A 12,777-nucleotide genomic window follows, 5' to 3' on the forward strand; every position below is an offset into this window, starting at 1 on the left:
TCCAAAATGAGGTACCACATCACCACGCAGAAATTTCAGAGTGTTGTTAAAAACTGGGTAGGCAGCCCTAAAACCTGTGGGGAGCCTATAAAAGGGCTGCAATCGCGGATATTGGGGAGGTTTTATGAAAGGAATTCTTTTGCAGAGCTGCTGTCCTGTGTGACTCCTAATCCCATCCCTACAAGGAAGGAGTTGGATGGAACTATTTTGAATTCTGCCCCCAGGGGGCCTCCTGGGAGCAATGGGCTCCAAAGCCTCTGTGGGGTGAAAACCCAAGAAAACAAGGGCTGAGAAGTGAGGGCAGTTGGAACAGCGATTTTCAAATGGTGTGCTGCCAGAATATTTTAAAACATGTAATAGCTATCTATGTAGTCAGGGGCACTGACGTCTTTTCCCTTAGACTGTCCAATTAAAATATGACAACAACCAATACAACAAAAGCCATGTGGTGTGAATGAATCAAAATTATACTTTTATTGTGTGGCAGATCAGCAAAACATATATATTTTTGGTGTGCCGCCAAATTTTAGTCATTAGTTTGTAAGTGCCATGAGATGGAAAAGGTTGATAATGGCTGAGCTAGAGGGATAATGTGCATGGCCCACCTCCCAGGGCTACTGCTGGAGGAGGGACTCTGCAGGGGAAGCTCCAAAGAGCCTAGGAACATGCTCAGCTCACGAGAAAAAGATTCATCTTTCAGCACCTGCCAGACCCAAATGGTGCAAAGCCATCTCACAAGCACACTACTCACGTTAGGAACTCCCCTTTACCTTAGTCTGTCCAGCCTCACTGTGCTCTGATGCCAGAGGAACCTGAAAGTTAGACAGTGGAGGAAGAGAGAAAAAAGCCTTCCATGCTTCCTCCCCCAAAGGCAGGTGACCTGTGAGGAACAGCCCACAGCTGCAATAAGAAGAGAAGTCTTTCTTTTAAATGTATCTCGAAGCATTAGACTGGGATACTATCCCAAATCAAGGCAGTGTCTTTTGGCTTAAGGTGACTGTAAGTCTTACCACTCCTCAAGTGACTAGAAAGTTCCTGGAGGATGTCAGAACTTGCATCCAACAAAAAAGAAGAACTCCTTCATAAGAGAAAATTTAACGAACAGTGGAAGTCAAAAACATGTTTTATTTCAATTACATTTTTCTGGTTGCACTTGCTCAGTACACTAGTTATAAAAACACACTTACATTTTGCTTCTTCTAGAAATAGAATCAAGGTTTCTTACGAATTATTTCCCTACAGGGAAAACAAATAAGAAAACCTTGCTAGATAGTCTCTATTTAAATGAGTTACTAGAAATATTAAACTTTCTGAGTTCAAAAAATATAATTTTTTGGTTCCTATGAATTTTGAATCAACTTGATTGAACTTTGTACTCCGAGGCCAAAAAAGAAAAAAAATTACCTGCTATCATTAGATACAAAGCGCTGCAAAGATTATAAACTCAGCTGTAAGTTATCCCAGTACTTGTAGGCCTAAATTTGACGATCTCATATTCCCAAAACCTGAGTTTACTAATGAGTAAATAAGCTCATTATTGCAGATGAGGTGCGAGACATGGTGCATACGAGATGAGAATCCCGAATAACCAAGCACCCTGTTTTTTGTTACAATGCAGGTGCACACAGCCAGCTGGTAACAGGCTCTACATCATGACAGCTTGGGTCAAAAAAGGACCCAAGTCAGTTAAGGGGACATTTTCTCTGTTAAAACAACAGAAACTATATTTATTACAAAAGTTTTGAAAAACTTACCAAAGAAAGATGAATTCCTAGAAGCTGAGTGATTAATAGACTCAATGTGACACTTCCTATAACTGCTGGCTAATCATTTTCACAACCCTCAGACTTTGATGAAGTTTTAGGACTGTTTTGGGTTGCTTTTCATTTGACCAGACCAGGAATCCCACAGCCAGTGTTGCTCTCATCAGAACCTATGAAATAAAATGAGAGAGTTACCATAACCTTCTTCCTCCTAAAATAATAACAGTAAAACTACCCAGATGAATTAAAAATGGTCCCAGGGCCATATGGACTGTTGTTTTCAGTGTTTTTGTTTGTTTGTTTGTTTTGTTTTGTTTTTGCCTTACTAGTCATAATATTTTTTAGTCTATCTTCCAGTTGGTTCAGTTGAAGGAAAGAAAATAAACGTTTATTCTACACATGTTTATATGCTAAGTACTCTGTTCAGAGTGTTTCTGCATATATCTTCTTATGTAACAAATACAACAACCCTGTGAAATCAGCATTATCTACCTCTTGCAAATGAAGAAAAAAGCTCAGAAAGCTTAAGTAAGCTGCCCACGATTACACAGTAAGATACTAATAAATTTCACAAATCTGCATCTTTGTTCACAAAATAATGACAGTAATACAATACAAGGGAAAAAAAAAGAAGACCTAGTTAAACTCCTACAAAGCTTATGCCAAGTCCAAAGCAAGCATGGCAAAGTGTATACAAGTAGCTAACAGTGTCAGTTTCTCTCTGCAGAGTGCTGGAGTTCAGCAAACAGCTCTTAAGGATAGCAGCAAATCCTAGCTATCATGAATAAACTAACAGAAGGTTGTTTGTTTGTGTTACCTTATCAAGGAATGTGATTTCCAACATAGAGCAGAGCCTGAAAGAAAGAAATACAAAGCTAAGCACAGTCTAAGAAAATGTTAAAATGCAACTGTTTTTAAATGGTGTGTGTGTGTAAAATCTTCAGAGATCAGACTTTTCTCCTCCTCTAAAATCATGTCATTGTCAGACTGCTTCTTTCCTAGAAATCACCTTTTACTAAGAAAATGTGAACTTGCAGATCATGTTTAGAATGATGTGCTAAGGATGCTGACCACAGTATTCTAATAAAATCCTTCTTTCATGACCCAAACACAGGTTCCAGTGTATGAGTACTTCAAAGTGAATATCTCTTAGCTACACTTTAAGAAGTGAAGGGAAACCTCATTCGGATCCAGTTTTAGAAGAAGGAATTACCTGTAAAAAATAAATGTATATCTCAGCTTGTCATTTCAATGCAGGCTGACATTTCAATGCTGATGTGGCTTATTGGCAATGATGACTCTATTATGTGCATGAATCCATTAATGTCTTCTGGGTATGGTTTTATATCCCATTCATCACGTTAAGAGTTTAGTAGCCGAAAACTCCAGATACACTGAAGTTCTCTGGCTAAAAAATACTGATCTTATAGGATTAAAATGAGAATCACACTCCAGAGCCAATGAACAATAAGCTCATGTATAAAAAAAAAGAATAGCCTCACAGCAATAGAAATCATGCCCAGGATTTAAGAGAAGACCAGTTAAGAAGCTACAAGCCCCTAATCTGAGGTCTATATTTGTTTATGTCTGTTCATATTTTCCTTAAATCCAGGAAAACAAACTAATATAAAGGCATTAAGGAAAATAAACTAATATAAAATTAAGTAAAATGAAATAAAATGTCCCTTACTACCTCATAATACCCAAGGAGACCACAACACTTCCATGTTGCATTAAAGAGGCCTTTTTCAAGGTCAATGTGAGCTTTACTACATAGATTGTGTTTATATATAAGATACAAGCACTTGTTTAACTGTCTGAAAATACTGGTAATCTGAAAACTGTGACTTGTTTAAAATCATACACTCTGTGATGTCTTTTCAATAGTCCCTGTGATCTTCTAATATGGGGAAGTGGTTTTTACCAAGCTAACCACCAGCCTTGAAATACCTAATGATGCCTTGGGACTGGAGGGAATCATTCCAAATTGCTCTAAATTGAACTTCCCATGGTAAGAACAAAGGGTGACACTTAACTCAAGGCCAACAGCTATGGGCCTTGGGAGGTCCAATTTTCTACTCAGGATTCCAGTCTTGGGAACTTCAGGATTTTAAAGTACAGTATCTCAATCTAACATGCAGAAAGAACTTACCCTGAGAGAGAGACTGTGTGGTGGTTTTGTGATTTTCCTGAGATTCCCTTTTCTGCTAGAATGGGAGCCCTCCAGGCTAGAGATGGAGCTAACTGGGAAAATAGCCAATTCACTGCTCCCAGTTTCACTCAAGTTTCTAAATATTCTCCTTAAAGATAAGCTACCTCATTCGCAAAATGCATGTCAGCACTCTATGCCAAACCTGTTACAGCAAATCACGAATGAAAGAGCAGATCAAATCCCTCTGGAAAGAATCACACTTTATTACAATATTTTTTTGGTTGCAAGAAATAGAAACCCATTTGACCTAGCTTAAGCAAAGAAAATATATATGATAAGCATTCTGGGGTATCTTAAGGAATTCAAAAGTTTGTTAAACAGCCAAGCTTAAGAAAGGGCAAAAAGCAGGAATTAGCACATTTTAGAGAACCCTGAAAGTCTTCTTTCCATTTCTCAGCATGTGCTTCATTCTTCTCTCTGTCGCCCAATCATCATGGTGGAACGTGGCCATTACCAGCACTTCCTTCACTGAAGTACTTGCCATTCAGGACAGCATCTAGACCGACCTGTGGGCTCTTGCATCTAGTTCCATTTCTTGAGAAAGGAATCTGTTTGATTTAGCTTGAATAAGATGCCCACCACTCAACCAATCACTTGTGGCTGACAGAAGGGGACATTTTCTCAAACATAGCTGTTTCCACTGAAACAATGGGAAAAAGGAACATGAAAAAGGAGTAGAGTTGACAGCTTTAGAAAATAATAATATAGAATACCCAGTTATCTTTTGAATTTACATAAATAATAAATAATTTTAGTATAAGTATATTATATGCATACCCTGGCTGGTTTGGCTCAGTGGATTGAGCGTCGGCCTGCGAGCTAAGTGTCGCTGGTTCGATCTTCCAGTCAGGGCACATCAGAGAAGGAAAACTCTGACTCCAAAAAACCTCCGCTGCCTTGCGGCATACCTCTTCAGGGGAAAGGCTAAGGGAGTAAACCTCGACAGAAAATCCGGAGCCGGAGTCCCTAAGGCGGTTTGACGTTGTAGTCAACACCGGCAACTCCTGCGGCGCACCTGAAGCCAAGCTGTATTGACTCCGTCTTTCCCTTGGACCCTTCAGCTGCAAAGAGAGGGGGGGTCTGCTGCATGGGCAACAGCAGACCCTCCATATCACCCTGCCCAGGCTCTGTAGCTTCAGCTTCACTGGAGAGGACACTCCAGCGTCATCGCAAGATGTCGATTCAACACGGGAGGAGACAGATACCGTGTCACTCCCGAGTCGGACTGCACAACCATTCTCGGCGGTGCAGATAGACTCTTAAGAAGCTACACCATCGTCTCTCAAGACGGACGGCTGCCGATGACGATATTATATGCAAGATAATAGTATACCATGAGATATTAATAGATATTCCACAGGAAAAGTTTCCATACTTAAAAAGGATGTGGAAAATACTGGGTACTATCTATCCATTCATTTAATATTAAAATTGGTGCCTGCTTGAGCCAGGCCCAAAATATTATACAACAGAGGATTTCTTAGAAGTTTTGATACAACGGGGAACACTGTGACTCTCCAAGAAGGAAAATGGAATGGACATTGTTCCCTAAACTTTTCTGACCTTAGAAGAATCACCAAATAGCTAGTGTTGTTCAGAACCCAGTCTGAGAAATGCTAACTTAAAGCAAATATATAAAGAAAGATAAATTATTCCAAATAGCAACCACCTCTGGACATCTAGATGTTAAGTCACATAAGAGCTCCCAACAATTCTGGAGGCACCCCAGTGGAAATGTGCTTTGCTCACAAAATACACGTTAAGGCCTTGAGCCTGTGTCTGTGAGTCCCAGCCATGATCATTTCTCTTTTGTATTATTTTCACAATCTCACCCAGAATTTTTGTCTGTCCTTTAATCTGCTAACTTACCCTCCATGACAGTTCTTTCTGCACATTCCAAAATGCCTCCAAAGACAGAAAATTACAAGTGTAACTCAGTATAAAACACCACTAAAACCTGGATGTACCGGTTTTCAAAATGTATACATGACATGTGACAAGTATGAACAACATCAAAGCTTGAAATTTGTTTCAGGTTATATGATCTACAAAGACTGGTCTTAGAGATTTAAATGAAGTTAATTAGAAACTTGAACCTTGACGGAAGAGTTGATGATATTAAAGGTTTTTGATTCTCAATGACATTAAAAAGTTAATAGTTTTAAGCATGTTAATGGTTTCTTTGGTTATGCTAAAAATAAATAGGAGGAAAAAAAGAGTACCTTAACTGCTATGAAAGTATATGTTGTCCAGAATTTGCTTAAAAGAATATAGGTGAGAGGGAGTCGGGGAGAGTGCAGACAAGGCAGGACTGGCAAAGGGTTAATGGTTGTTCGAATTGTGTGATAGGTACATGGGGGCTGGGGTTGTTTGTTACACTATTCTGTTTACTTTTGTGAATGTTCAAAGCATTCCCTAGCACAATATTTAACATAAATAAATAAATAAGTTTAGTTACTCTGGAGAACTTGGGGGGAAAGAGTGGAAGTTATGGGACAAGTCCTGCCTCAGGTCCTAGAACGAAATCTGAGGATTAAAACTGAAAGAAAGCTTGAGAGATTATCTTCTTGTTCATTGTTCCCGGCTTTATCCCATAGAGCGTCTACAATGCTGAGGAGCTGGTGACGGCCCTCAATCCAAACTAGGAAGCTATTTCTGTTCTGGCGAGAGCCTCTTTGTTCTGGCTCCATGCCAGCTGGTCACAGATGTCCACTTTGTGTCAGGGAATTAGCACCAGGTCTTGGTTTGTGCTTGCGTAGTCACTCAAGGAGTGAACATCAAACACTAAGTCTTCTTTACCTGCCATCTGTGGAAACCTTTGCTTCCCCTCACTGGGCTTGGCAAGATGCTGGCTGTTGCCTGCGGCCGACCTTCCTGTCACTCTCACGTGAGCCCTCTGGGTTGCTGTTCGCTGTGTTGATCTTCCTTTTCTCATGCTGAGTTGACAAGAGGTGTCCCTCAGACCCTGGCAGGAAGAGTGCCTTTCTGAGAAGAGCACAACTTGAAGCAGAATCATTCCTCAAAAATTAAAGACATGTGACAGTTCCTGCGGGACAGTTTGAAACACCCCACTGCAGCAGCAGCACCACGCACTTTACAAAACACAGGTTTTGAGGGTAATTCTGGCTCGTGATGAGGTCTAATTCATGACCTGTTTATAGGGTAGGTGTTTGAGAGACATAATATTAATGCTTTAATGGAAAGCAATTAGTTTCAGAATCAGTCCAGATTCTTGGTTTCAAAACATAGCCTCCAATTCTGGCAGAATTAAGCAAGATAAGAAAGGATGTCTGGGTTGCTCTGATTCTCCAGGAAAGCTAGAAAATCACATTGACAAAGCAGGTAGGAATAGGGGAAGCAAAGTTGCCAGGGCCACAGCTAAAACCCACTGCCTCTGTCCCGAAACACCAAGAACCGCCACCACTGTCACAGATCCAGCCCGTGGTGCTGCCACTGTCCCTGCTTCTTCACATCATTAGCTCCAGACCCAAGTCCAAGCCAGGGGCAGGTGTCCCATCAACTGAGTCAAGGATCTGCCCACAGGGAAAGATAGAGAGAGAGCATCAGGTCTTTTCTGTCTCCACGCTCCTTCCATGGGGGTGACATCACAGTGAAGTGCCCATGTCACGTCGTCCCCTGTGATCCTGACTGGCTAAACTTATTTGCCCTTCAGATGTGACCAGTTTGACTCATGCAGAAGAAATCACCCTGGGAGCTCTGTCGAAGAATAGCTACTGAGTGGGAGAAAGGCCTCCTTGTTAGGAAGAAACTAAAGGGGAGAAGACACTTCTGTGCTTCAGAGATTCAAAGGGGCTGCCTGCCTACAGCCATGCCCTGTCTCCACCTCACTAAGGACTGCTAATGTTTGCACTCAGTGGTTTTAACACTCATTTTTAATGTAAAAAACTCATTTAAATGAAAATGATGAACTAAGAGAACAAAGGAATTATGATGGCAGCCTGCCCTATTTAACCCTTTACTAAATAAAGAAGGCACAAAAGGTAGCTGCTGATGCTGAAAAATGCCCAAGAGCCCAAGTCTGCTGGAACTTGCCTCTGCAGACTTGGGAGGAGGATCCCTGTCACTCCCAACATGGCCAGAGAGCACAGCAGCACAGGCTCTGGACAGCGCATGTTTGTATTCTCGGGTTGTCCCTGCTGCCTGCCCAGCAGACCCCACTCTCACCCACAGCCTGAACACAGTTAATGTCACGAGTCTGCGCTTCCTTTGCAAGGTTGCCAAGAGGTCCATCAATTCTGAACTCTTCATCTGTAATATGACAGTCTGTAATACATACAGTTCACAGATGGAATCATCTGTGATTGTCTCATGGACTACTTCAGACTAGACCTTCAGATTTGGGATAGTGAAGCAAACCTGAGCTGCCCACTTCATTCATGACAATGATCGATGCCTTCTGTTTCTGCACCTGTAATTCTACTTGACCCCCTGCCTGACATGTGTAATTTGCCATGCAGTATATTGCCTTTGCTACTACAGGCTGCAATGGGTAATCTCACTTCCTTTAATTGAGGACACTTGTTTTCCCTTAGCCAATGAGAAGAGCACTTGGAAATTTGCTGAATCCACAGTTCCTCCTAGATCCTGATCTAGAAGTTATAGCAATTTATTTTTTCAAACTCTGCCTTCCAGGGCTAAGTCAAGTGCCTAATAATCTGAAGCATCATTCAAATGGGCCCAAGCCTATGCTAATGGTAAACAAAACATCTGACCATATCTGAAAACCAGGAAGCTATCAAAGACTACTGGGGTCATGTCCAAAGGACTCAGATGCTAACTTGAATAAGCTCCCACTGTTCAAAGTAGGCACAATTTAAGTTTAAAAGAGAGTAATAACAGCCACAAATTAAATATATTTAAATCCATAAATGATAATGCTAGTAAAAAATATCATAACTTATTAGTCACAGTTGGAGGGTTCTAGAGAACAAACTCATTATTTTGAAAATTGATAAAGGCAAAGAACTGAGCATTTAACCCACTTTTCCCGTATAAACAATAATCAAATAGTAGATGAGGAAAAATTTTTATTTATAGGAGTCGTCAAGCTAAAAAAGTAAAAGATAATTAGTAGAGTAAGAAAATTATCACTTTGCAACTTCTAATTCATAAATGAATTGAGGCAATAATCATCAGTGGCTGCTCACATCACAGAAAGGCAGAGAGTCATACACCATGTGCCTCCTGATGGTAGGACCCACCAAGACTATCCACAGAGTCATCTTGACCCCTCAAAAAGATCAGGTTTGTTCCAATTACCAATACACAGGTCAGAGAAACACGTTAAAGAACACTTTAAAGATGCAATCAATAAAACCCAAGCTATGCAAAACTCTGAGGGACAGGCAACTTTTTTTCTTCAACAATAACAAAAATTGAAGAAAAAAATGGAGAGAGACCTACAAATCAAGAGACTTGAGAAATCATAAACCAATTGCAATTCATGAAACTTGTTTGGATCTTAAACTAAAAAGTAAACCACCAAATTTAACAGATGTGCGAAGCTTGCTCTCTGATGGAGACATTTAAGATATTCACAGTGGATGATAAATTGACCACACTGTCTGTCTGAAGCCTGATTCCAGGGCAAGTTTTGGATTCAATCATCCCTCGCCCTGGAGAACACTCTGTGGATCATTAATGTGGCTGAATCAGATCCTGGTGGGGTTCTATGTAAACAGTACTATTTTCAGAGAAGATAAGTGTTCTACCAACTTAAGGGAGTTATTACTAATGAGCAGTTGGTTAAATACAAGTCACTGTCTTACTGCTTCTTGGCTTCAGGACCCTTCCCTTTCCCCAGCCTGTTGGTCTGCTAGGTGACTCTCTCAGGCTGGTCACATTGCTTGTGAGTGCAACTCCTCACACCTCTCACTGACACAGATAAGGATGTCAGCCATCTTTACAGCCAAATGTTCAGACTTCCTTCTCACGAAATTCTAACCACATCTTCCAGAGCACTTGACTCCTTCTTGCTTTCTCTTGCATTAAAAAAATAAATTTTAAAAAATGCTGTCCTCACTGTCCCCTATCTTTTCCACATTTTGGGCACCTTTTCTTCTCCTTGAGGACCTTATAAATGATTGTTAATTTTCTCTTATCTAAAATGAGGAGATTGAATCAAAACTATACTTAAGGTTCCTTTTTGTTCTAAAGTTCTATGATGCTATAATTTTTCATCATTCTTTTGCCCTGATACTCTCATTATCTGAAGCTATTACTTTCTTATTTCATGGAACCCTTCATAGTTAGAGTTATAGTATACCTGTATAATTTAAGCATAATATTTATAACAGGAGTCATTTTGAAGATACAATGTAAAATGTATAAATATCTGATTAGAAGATTATAGCATATATTCTAATTATTTTAATGTATCATACGGCATTTTACAATATTGCTACACAATATAATGTATATTTTATGAGTTTCAGACAGCATTTAAAAAGTCTTCTGACACTACTTTTCAAGTTGTTTAAGATGTTTATTAACTCTCTACTACTCCAGAATAATCTTTACTAAGTGAAACATCTCCCCTCAAATCAAATTATTTTTATCCAAATGATTGGTTTCTGCAGCATGTTAATAGGTGTTCCATACAAGAATTGAAATGATTTTATAATCAAATGAATGTTGGAAAATGTTGGGTCAGATACATATAGTTAAACAGGTTTTTACTGCAGGACTTTTCAGAGCCTTCAGCGTACTTTGAAAGGAACCATTTACAGATCATTATTTCTCAAACACCTATTTAACATCTTGTAAAGTACTGTTCAATGAATTATAGTTTGGAGAAGGCTCCCTTTACTTACTTGATACATACTTTGTGTTCCAATCTAGAACTGGATTAAAACTAGTGAAGGAAAACAAAGAATATATTTTTAAATTTTTTTCTGTCTGCCTTCCTTTGCCTAATTTGAAATGGTTAGATTCTCAGCCTGGCCATGCCTCTGGATTCTTCTTCTAAGTGCTGTTCTTTGCTTAGATCTATTGGAATTAAATCTATGGGGAGAGGTAAGGATATGGGAAATTAAAATATTTTAAAAAGAAGAAAGTAAATATGAGAAAATGTTTCAACAAAAGTTCCTTTGATGTTAAAAATGTAGAAAACTAGGTTAGTGTCATAAGTAATACTTCTTAATTAAATTATTTTTAATTTATTGATTTCTAGAGAGAGAAGAGAGAGAAATATCAATTTGTTGTTCCACCTATCCATTATTCATTGGTTGCTTCCTGTATGTGCCCTGACTGGGGATTGAACTGGCAACCTTGGTATTGGGATAATGCTCTAACCAACTGAGTTACACAGCCAGGGCAGTAATACTTTTTAACAAAGAATTTATAAGACTTCTGGCCAAGACGGAGGTTTAGACAGACATTCTGCGTCTCCCTCCACAACTAAAAAGAAACACAACTACCTCAAAACTAGGAAGAACCAGAAGTTCCAGAAAATCAAACTGCGTGGAAGTCCAGCAAACAAAGATATAAAGAAGAAATACTCATCCTGACAGGTAGGAGGGGCAGAGCCAGGGTGGAGAAGATACGGTGTGGTGGTGTCAGCAGCAGTGGCAGACCGGCACAAAGCGCAGTCACATGTTTTAAAAAGTCAGGAGGGACACCTGGGGAGCATTCCCCACTCCTCACTGGACCTCACAGCTCATGGTCCCAGCACTGGGGAAAATCAAGCCTCATTGCTTCTGACTGTGCAGACCAATGGTGGTTGGGGTGGAGGCAGAAACTGCTGGTCTCTCAGCAGAGTCCGCTTGTTTAAAGGGCCCCCACGGTCCTATAACATCCGCAGACCCACCCACTCTGGGAACGACGGCCAGGGCAGCAGCTAGAGGAGTGCCAGTCCAGTGAGGAAGTGAGAGAGGTGCCTGGAAAAGGGGCGAATGCTGGGCAGGCAGCATTGTTCCCTCTCGGACCCATCCCCCCATACAGCGCCACAACGTGGTGAAACAGGTCGCCCTGTACTGACAAATCCCTAAGGCTCTGCCCCTTACAACATAACAGGTGTGACAGCTCTACCTGGGACATGGAGGCAAACAAACACAGGAGCCTGTAAGAATGAGGAGACAAGAGAAGTATGCAGATCAAGGTTCCAGTGGGAGAACTAAGCGACGAGGAGATAGACAACCTAACAGATGAGGAGATAGACAACCTAACAGATGAAGAATTCAAAACACTGGTGATAAAGATGCTCACAGGCTTGACAGATATGCTTGAGTTCAGCAAATGCATAAGAGAAGTGAAGGCTATGCTAAGTGAACTGAAGGAAAATCAACGCAAAACCAATGGTGAAGGGAAGGAAACAGGGGTTCAAATCAATGACTTGGAACATAAGGAAGAAAAAAACAGTCAACTAGTGCAGAATGAGGGAGCAAGAATTGAAAAAAATGAGGAAAACTTCCCATACAGGTCCAGGAAGCATGGAGGGTCCTGGGCGAGCTGGACCCAGAGGGGACACACCAGGACACATCATGATTGAGATTCCAAATACGAAAGATAAAGACAGTCCTGGGGGCAGCAAGAGAGAGGCGGAGAGTTGCCTACAGGGAGGTGCCTATTGGACTATCATCTGATTTCTCAGAGGACCCTTTGCGTGCAGGAAGGGACTGGCAAGCAGTATTCAATGTGATGAAAGGCAACCTGCAACCAGGATTACTCTATCCAGCAAGGCAATCATTTGGAATGGAAGGGCAGATGAAGTGCTTCCCAGACAAGGTAAAGCTAAAGGAGCTCATCTCACCAAGTCATTATTATATGAAATGTCAAAGGGAC

At 40.6% G+C, this 12,777-nt stretch overlaps 1 long non-coding RNA gene across 1 annotated transcript in view; it reads right to left on the reverse strand.

The window, feature by feature from the left end:
* Positions 1-1,760: 1,760 nt before the first annotated feature.
* LOC150022240 (uncharacterized) overlaps positions 1,761-12,777 on the reverse strand; it is a 105,194-nt gene continuing 94,177 nt past the window's right edge. The window contains exons 2-3 of the long non-coding RNA XR_016509243.1: positions 2,581-2,617; positions 1,761-1,933 (exon numbers count right to left, since the gene is read on the reverse strand). This is a non-coding gene — a long non-coding RNA (uncharacterized LOC150022240). The remainder of the gene's footprint in view (positions 1,934-2,580; positions 2,618-12,777) is intronic.

This window comes from Furipterus horrens, unplaced genomic scaffold (genome assembly GCF_987537825.1).
Source record: "Furipterus horrens unplaced genomic scaffold, mFurHor1.1.pri manual_scaffold_1, whole genome shotgun sequence".
NCBI lineage: Eukaryota > Metazoa > Chordata > Mammalia > Chiroptera > Furipteridae > Furipterus > Furipterus horrens.